The sequence below is a fragment of the Xenopus laevis genome, chromosome 8L, assembly GCF_017654675.1.
Source record: "Xenopus laevis strain J_2021 chromosome 8L, Xenopus_laevis_v10.1, whole genome shotgun sequence".
In the NCBI taxonomy this organism is placed as follows: domain Eukaryota; kingdom Metazoa; phylum Chordata; class Amphibia; order Anura; family Pipidae; genus Xenopus; species Xenopus laevis.
The window spans coordinates 87,983,820-87,993,688 of NC_054385.1; positions in this window are offsets into that span (position 1 = coordinate 87,983,820).

A 9,869-nucleotide genomic window follows, 5' to 3' on the forward strand; every position below is an offset into this window, starting at 1 on the left:
AATTCGTTCAGGCAATTGTAATTTGCTAAAATGCGAAGTTGCATCCAGGGCGCCGAACGCTGGCGAATTTTCACTAGCTTTATTTCGGCAATCAAAGCAAAGATGCGCTAGCATTCAATTATGCCTATCACAACTTCGTTACAGGTCTTCACTCAGGCTAATTTACATATGGCGGGAAATTATAAAGTTGAATGGACGTATATGATGCAGCCAATACATTACATTACACAAGCCCAGGGAAGCTTAATAAAAGAAAATAGAGTTGTTATATTGCCCTACACATGAGCCCAGTGTATAGTTTATGTGCCATATGCTAGAAAATGTATGGGGGAACTTAAGGACTTTTGCAGTCTATCACTCTGAAAAAAAGGAAAAGACGCCAGCTTTTTTGGGACTTAGAAACTTTTTCCACTTTTTCCACTCCAATGCACTTTGCCTGGTCCAAGCTGGCGAAGGCAAGTCTGGCGAAAGAGGTAACGTTCAGTAAAATCAGCATCTTAGTAAATCTGTGGAGTAATATCCATTTGCCAGAGCGAAAATTCGGCTGGAAATAGAGTGCGAATGACCGGTAGCGTCTGTCTCTTTCGATAGAGAAGTTACACCTGCATCTGATAGTAAATCGTCGAAGCGACTGAAACCGGTAACGCTGGTCAATCGTCACCAGCGTTACTCACTTCACCCTTTAGTAAATCTGCTCCTATATTCTAGAACCCACACAGGAAACCATTACTATGTATATTTATAAATAATGCTGCAGTCATTCAGTAAGAGTGGACGTCATTTACAGTATGCAGAGGAGCAAGGGAACTCTCAGCACTGTATCTTTTTCCTGCTATTAACTACGAGTAAAGAACAGGGTTTCCTTTGGGCTATGTGCCCATGCACACACTCTTTTTTTGCAAATTCTAAGCAGTAGAGGGGTGTGTAAGTGTCACCAGAACAATTGTGCATGATTTCATGTAACAAAATGCTGCACTCAACTTGTCTGCTGCAGTGTTTCAATTAATATGTTTGTTTAACCTTTATTATACCATGACATATCAAATACAGGTATCGGATCCATTATCCGGAAAACAATTCAAATTTTTTAAAATGATTTCACTTTTTCTCTATAATAATAATAATAATCAATACCTTGTACTTGATCAAACTAAGATATAATTAATATTTAATGGAGGCAAAAAAGCATGTTTGGATAATTTTTTAGTAGACAAAGTATGTATATTCAAATTACGGAAAGACCTGTTACTTAAAAACCCCCAGGTTCCGAGCATTTTAGATAGCAGGTCCCATACCTGTATTCACTGCCATTATTAATGCAACAGTTAGTTATAGGCGTATTCTTGCAGAAGAAAGAGAACCTGGACTGGGGGTAGGCAGAAGACAGTTTAAAAGGTACCTGCCCAGCGCCTACCACCCCTTATCGTTGCACCCTAGGCAGGTGCCTATTCTGCCTACCCCTTGTTCTGGCTTTGATACCAGGTGTCCATGTAGCATCACACTGTCTAGGGCATAAGCACTGTTACACCTCAGATAGATGGCACATATAATATCCACCTCAGATAGATGGCACATATAATATCAGAATGAAGGAAGCCATCAGCCTGTGCTGATGGAAGTCACACACATGCACAACTATAGTCAGTTTGACTGCACATGAACCCCAGGCCACCACCATTCTTACTGTTTGACATGACCAGAGCCTCAGGATGTCACTAGCTTAACAGTTATTTGTTGTTGTTTGAATGTTAATAGGTCAAGTACACACAGATTCTCATTTTTACATTGGCAAGCTGTGTGGCAGCCCCTACATCAGACATTCATAACTGTCATGAGCTGTTGCAGAGAGAAATCTGAGCAGCCAGTGCCAGTCTATTTGCTAATTTGTACCCAGCAAGCAAAATAAAATGATCAACACTGTAAGACTATTACATTACAAGCAATTTTGCGACTTCTGGGTGAGCTGGGCACTTTAATTCAACCACCACTTCAGTGCTATATAGGTTCAGTGCCTTTCTGTTACATAATTTTATCTTCTTGCTTTCACAGTTATGCACCCAGTTGTAATGCATACACAGAACAAATGGTGTTTGGCATAGAAAAGCATCAATAAACTTGCCAGGGAAAGATTACCTTATTTGAACTATTTCTTTTAGATTAAATCATTGTTGGGAGGAAATACTTTTTTTTTTCGTGAGCTTTAACCTATTAATTGTAATGAACTGTGACTCACTATAACTAGCAAACCTGGGGAATGACCTCAGGCACCAGTTACGCATTCCTCTTTAAATATTACCCTCATCCTCTGGGGCTCAGAAAAGAGTCAGCTGAGGTACAACATGAGGCAGTTTAGCTAATATATTAAATATTTCTTTTTCTTTAATTTCCAACCACAAGAAGGTAGCTGGGAAGCATCATGATTAAAACAGGGTGGGAAACATAAGAACCGGACTAGAATTTAATTTTTATAGGTGAGCTTATGGTTCAGAGGGTGACTCATCCCCTGTGTGATTCAACGCATTTACTGTACATGTAAAAGCTGGATCAATTGGTGGTCTTATCACTAAAACAGATGTCTCATTTGGTAGCGACTGCATTGCAGACTGAGTCACACGTACAGTATTTGTAACATAACTGACACACAGTACAGTATTTCTTATCCGTGTCCTTGAATGCCCCATACAAGCCAGAATTTAAGGCTGAGAATAAGTAGATTAACTGCAGGCTCATGCAATTACTTGTTCACCTATGCAAGGAAAAGGAAACGTGTTAAATAGGATGATAAGTGAATTGTGCCATACAAGGAAACAGAATGGAATGAATAGGTACATTATATATATATATAGTTTAGGTGTGTATCCACACTCAAATCCAGATCATATATGCAGGGTGCTTGATCTAAAATGTATACATACTTGTCGAGGAGATCCGCACACCAGTTTCTCTTTTTAGTGTATATTTATTCCACTGTGCATGTTTGGAATGCACAGTGGAATAAATATACACTAAATAGAGAAACTGGCGTGTATATATATATATATACCAATGGAAACTATTGGTGTATGCTAAAATTACCGTGCACCCCTCCTTATCCTATATTGCCTCGGAGTGCGGATACTCATTGGAGAATTACACACATATATATATATATATATATATATATATATATATATATATATATATATATATATATATATATATATATATATATATATATATATATATATATATATATATATATACACACATAACACAGGAAGCAGCTGATAACAGTCACAAGCCCAAATGTGTCAGTCAGTTTAATACTCTCACCTTAAAATTAGTAATAAACTACTAAGTAGTAAACTGAGATTCCCCTCTCAAACCTCCAGTAGGGACATAAAAGATCCAGGGCTAATGTCTATGGATATCTACAAACATGGGTCAAGGCCGCCCCTTTGGAATTTTGCCCTTCAACAGGGGCAGCGTCGGGTCCTGCTCACTAGCTGCCCTACTAAACAGCTGCCCGCCCTCTTACTTTTCTTCTGGCCCTGTAGGTCCAAAGATGCTACTCCCTGAGGAAAACTAAATTATTATGAGATCTTTCTGGTGTGTAAGGGTAATTATATCTAAAGGGCGTGACACAGCACAGTGTATTTTTTGGAATCCCAGGCTTTGTTTTCACCTTAGGTTGAGAAAGCCCTGCTTATCCATGTGCATAGTGTAGGGAGGTGGCAGCAGTAGTTTCAGGTGCACTTAATGTGTTTAGTGAGCTGTGCCAGGCCAGCCCAGGCAGCCTAGCTGGTTGGATCGCCCCACAGTGGTGTGCACATGCGCGAAAAGCTGTGTACGTGCATGCACGGAAAACCATTTATGCGCATGCGCAAAAGACCCCATGTGCATGCGTATGAAGAAAAGAGGTGGCGCGAAAGGGACAGCACGCATGTGCGCGAAAGAATGCACATGCCGGCCAGAGTGGGGACTGAACTAGAGGGTAGGAAAGGCAGAGAAGGTGCGTGCCTGGCGCCCACCCCCAGCTTTGCACCCTAGGCACGTGCCTACTCTGCCTACCCCTAGTTCCGGCCCTGTTAGTGAGCCTCTGGACATATATTTGGTATATACATGGTATTTGTGGCTGATGTACCAATGGAATCCACCAAATCCCAGTCTGAGACCCTCTGTATTTATTCTGTTCGTTTGTCACTTCCCATCATCTCTTATGGTTTGGCTCTGCTCCTGTTTGTTATTCCTGCTTCTAAACTATCCCAATATGTCTGTCAATATACACATTTATAAACCATAAAATATATATAAAATAGTGGCTAGCCAGCCATCTATGCAGACTGTCTCATAGAACGGACATAGTGGGCTTTTTTGTCTTTTCATGATTTATACTCTAGTTAAACAGCAACCCTATTTAATAATTATGTAAGTGATTTTAAGGGCTTTCCCAATACATTTATTTCCTACAAAATTGGCACCTAGTTATTATACACATGCTTAGTCTAAAGTTGTTTTTGATTGATGGCTTTGCGCCCCCCCCCCAGGAAATTTTCTGCTGCTGCTTATGATTGTGTCCTAAATCTTATGCACAATTGCGCAGGTCACATTTACCACCAGGAATTTAAAATGTATATATCGATATTTAAAATTGGCTAGCCTTTAGTGACTCTACTTGTCAGTGTGCAGCCTACAGCATCGCTCTTGGGTACTAACCTTTAATACAGTGATTGACAAGATTGTCTGGATGCCTTCATTGACTCTTAAAATGACATAAGCCTTTTAATATGATCTGGCTCAGGAATATGTGAGCATAACAGCTAATTGGCCCATTATTACAAGGAGGTAGCTATATATATATATATATATATATATATATATATATATATATATATATATATATATATATATATATATAAATATATACTTGGTGAGGAGCTAGCTACAGCTATAGACTCGTTTGCCCTTTTGACTGGCAGGGATTCAATTATGAAGTGTCAAGTGTCACATGTCATATCTACCTGTGTGTCGGCCTTGCAGAGCCTCTGACATTATTTGCAACACTGTCTGCATTCCCTGAAACTCTACAATTATGTTACTTTAAACTTAGTAATAATTCCAGAGTATCAGGTTCAGTAGTTTATTGCATGTACTAGGGACATTTTTTGCCCTTTTTTTCTGGCCCATGGTAAGATTTGTCTACCGAGATAAATCACCTGAAAAAAACTTTCCATAGTGCAACATTAAGATCACCACAAGTAAAACTGCCCTTCGGATTTTCCTGCAATTAATCCAGATTGTCATGAGTACAAGTATGGGATTCGTTATCCAAAAAGCTCTGAATTACAGGAAAGCCATTTCCCACAGACTCCATTTTAATCAAACTATTACAATTAATATTGATTGCCTTTTTCTCTGTAACAATAAAACAGTACGACTATGAAGGTTTTCATTCATCCAGGTCATGGTATATCTAATACAAGTAATTAAAAAATAAACAACTGGGCTTGCTGAGTAATTATTGAAGATGTTTCACTGCTCATCAGGGCAGTTTCTTCAGTCCCACACCAGTCAGTTGAACTGAAGAAGCTGCTCGGATGAGCAGTGAAAAGTCTTCATTAATTACTCAGCAAATCCAGTTGTTTATTTTTGAATTACTTGTATTAGATAATAAAACAGTACCTTGTACTTAATCCCAACTAAGATATAATTAATCCTTACTGGAGGCAAAACAACTCTATTGGGTTTAATTAATGTTTAAAATATTTTTTTGTAGATTTATGATATGGAGATCCAAATTACAGAAAGATCTATTGTCTCCTTATACAGGAGAATTCTGGATAACAGGTCCCATAGCTGTAATTAGAAAGCATTTTTTGGGAGATTAGTCACCTGTGGTAGCTTATCTTTAAACACAGGAGACAAATCTTACCATGTACCATCACCCTTAACTGATAATCTGTAAAGCACAGTGATCCTTGATTTTATCACAGGTCAATGTTATGGGCCAATTTGTGACTATGCTAATAATTCACGAACGTAGTTGCTAAATTGGACTAATGCAGTTGCCCATAGAATAAGCGCTTTGCTAATTCTTTAATGTAGTTGCTAAATTAGACAGTGCAGTTGCTCATAAATTACTTGATAAATAAACTAGTACCAGAATGATAAAATATAATATATGTCCCTTATACCCCTGTTTTATTGGCAACTAAACTTAAGAGTTAAGGAAAGTCAGCAAAATGTAAACTTTAAAAAGCTAAAAAATAAAATAGTTTTTTTTATCTCTACAGTAAACTACATTATTTTAATCAAAGCTAAATTAAAAAGAAATCAGATTACAAAAAACTCTACTAATCCATTTATATGGCAGTTAATGGGACATTGGGTTTATTGAAAACCCAATGACACAAGCTGATAAAGTATTGTAGGTTTTATTTCTGAGAATTAGGTAGGGGCAAGCCAATAAGTGCCTCCAATAAACTGCACTGAAAGTAAAGTTCAGCCAACCACAAAGTTTATCTGTGAGAGATTCTGTTTGAAAAGGGACTAAATCTGGGCTTTTGTCCAATCACAGAGGCTCCTTTAGTTAGAATTGTGGTTAGAGAAATAATGTTAGAAGTAGAAAGAATGGGACTCATGAGTATTTGGGATGTGGGGAGAATTTCAAAGCAAGTGTATGTATGAATGAAAGCAGAGGAGGGCTGGTATGTGGATAAGGGTGCAGTCTATTATTACCGTTGTAGGGGAGAAGAGAAATCCTTCCCCTGCTTTTCTGTCTGTGACATCATTCAGCCCAGTAACAGGCTGGAGAGCGACCTGATTGGCTGGACACCGCAGTGCATCCTGGGAGGAGAGGGTGTGCCAGACTGTGAAGCTGTGTGTGTAGGCCCTGCTGAAGCTGTGTGTGGTAGGCCCTGCTGGATCTGTGAGTCTGCAGGAGTGCAGAAGAGAGGCTGTCTGACCCTGCCACGCTGCTAAAGCTTCAGAGGAGGAAAGTGCCATTTGAGAAGAGTTTCCACTGTGATCTGCCTCTGAGAGAGATTGCTGAATAAATCCCTTGAAGAGAGGATTTGCCACAGTACTGAGCCTAACAGGAAGACAGGCCTTGTGTGATTTTGCCTGCTACGTGGGAAGCTGCTATTTTCCAAGGGAAAAGGTACTCTGGGAAAGGTAGCGCTACCAGGGGAATAAGAGCTCTGGGGAAAGGGACATTGCAATTTGAACTGTGTGCTTTTAACCCTTCCAGACAAGTGGGACTGTGATACTATAAGAACTGTGTTTGAACAGATAGTTAAAACCTAATAGGGATTTAGGTGGTGTCCCTTATATTCCCATACAGGCGTGACTTGTGTATTAGTTACTACTTTACAGTTTATATAAAGTTAAATATTGTTATCCGCAAAGTGTGTGTTCATTATTTCCTAGGGGATTCCTCTGAGGTAAGTTCCTCAGTGCTCCCTAGGTGGAGGCACTGCGCTGTGATTCCCAGTTCCCAGTACTTTTCGACTTGCAAAAGGGACTCAGGGCCCCTGAATTGCCAAGGAAGCTATTGTTTAAAGGGACAGTAACCAAAATAGCGTTACATTGGAGGCACTGCTGAGATGTCGACTGGGAAGCTGGGGATGTTTGATGGAAATATGTCTGCCTTTGAAACTCCACAAAGTGTTCGCCAATGGTGTACTGCATTGGGACTTAACCCCCGAAAGGTTGCCGCTGTTGGGCCCATGGTGCCCAGAGTGAAGGAAGAATTTATTTATCAAGTTCTGGATGGGGAAAAGATTTTTTACCGCCCAAGGGTGGCTGCGTCACGGCGGGATTCTGCCGGGGTCCTGTTGAATGTTCTTATAGACAGCCCCAGAGAGATAGATCGTGACCGTGTTCCCCCTGATATTGATGCTGAAAGTGAAGGGCCCTGGAAGATTGTTCTGCCTGATATGTCTGATGACGCAGATGAGTTAACTTCCCAGGGTGATGCCCTTACTACCCAGTATGCAGTGAAGGCACCGGAGAGTGTGCAGCTGAACAAGACGTTGTTTGATTCGCCAGCTGAAAAGAGTCACATAAAGAGATGTCCATCCTGTGAGAGCGTGGTCTCCAAGGGGAGTCGCCATAGTTCTGGTGGCCGGCTGGATACCCCAGAGATTGTGAGCGCGCTGGGACAACTTACTGACCAACTGACACAGCTAGCCTGGAATGGTAATTTTAAGAGACTTAAAGTGTTTTCAGGTACCAATCCTGTACCCTCAGGTGAAGAGTCCTTTGAGTGTTGGAGAGACTCCACTGTTGTGTCCGTGAGAGATTGGACTGGGCCCGAGACTACTATGAGAAGGAAGATCCTTGAAAGTCTTCGCAGCCCTGCCGTGGATGTTGTTAAGTCCTATATGGTCGGTCACCCCGATGCTACTTCGGGTGATCTGATTGAAGTCCTGGAGGTGACGTTTGGCCCTGTAGAGAGTGCTACAGAGATGCTCTATCGCTTCCACTCTACCGTCCAGAAAGAGAAGGAAGATTTGTCTGCTTATCTTGTGCGGCTAGAACAAGGCCTGAGACTGCTATTTAGCCGCGGTGCAATTACAGACGATGAAATGGATTCTATGAGAATTTGCCAATTGAAAAGAGGGACCCTGAATAGTGACCCTGTTGCCATAACAATTAGAGCACACTACCAGGATAAGCTACCCCCTGGGTATGTTGCTCTGATGGAGAGAGTTCGGCGAGAGGAGGCTGATGCCTATGTGAGGGTCAAACGGAGTTCCACTGCAGGGCATACAGAGAAATCCCCTGCTGAAGCAAAATTTGCAGAAGAGAACAAGAAACTTCGCAAAGAGTTGGAGGACTTAAAAGCTCAATTGTCTGAGAGAGCCAAACCCCCAGCTGAAACTAAGAGAGTTCCTACGTGTTACCGGTGTGGAAAGCTTGGCCACATCCAGTCAAACTGCCCAGTTCCTGATGAAGGTGAAACCCAATCTGCACTGTGTAAAGTACGCCGTAGGCGTAGAAGATTCCATGGGAGATGTTACAAGTGCCAAGTGATGGGTCATCAGGCCCGAAGTTGTAAGACTTACAAAATTTCCACCATACAGAAGTCTTATTATGAGCCTTCTGTCTGTGAGAGTGACTCCCCTGAAGAGGATAGGGTGTTGAGTCGAGAGAAGACTACTGTGGAGAACCCTATTGGCATGAAGGTGGCCCCTGAAACCTTTGATACCCCCGATAGATCTAAAGTACTGGGTCTGGGTGAGCGCAGGTCTCCAGGTAAGGCCAATATTAGGGTCCCAGGTAACAATAGTGATAAAGACATTTTTGACTGTTTTGCTGTCCAGGCATGCCAGGGCATACGGCAAGCGAGGACGTTGCCGATTTGTCCAAGGGGAGAATGTAGGGGAGAAGAGAAATCCTTCCCCTGCTTTTCTGTCTGTGACATCATTCAGCCCAGTAACAGGCTGGAGAGCGACCTGATTGGCTGGACACCGCAGTGCATCCTGGGAGGAGAGGGTGTGCCAGACTGTGAAGCTGTGTGTGTAGGCCCTGCTGAAGCTGTGTGTGGTAGGCCCTGCTGGATCTGTGAGTCTGCAGGAGTGCAGAAGAGAGGCTGTCTGACCCTGCCACGCTGCTAAAGCTTCAGAGGAGGAAAGTGCCATTTGAGAAGAGTTTCCACTGTGATCTGCCTCTGAGAGAGATTGCTGAATAAATCCCTTGAAGAGAGGATTTGCCACAGTACTGAGCCTAACAGGAAGACAGGCCTTGTGTGATTTTGCCTGCTACGTGGGAAGCTGCTATTTTCCAAGGGAAAAGGTACTCTGGGAAAGGTAGCGCTACCAGGGGAATAAGAGCTCTGGGGAAAGGGACATTGCAATTTGAACTGTGTGCTTTTAACCCTTCCAGAC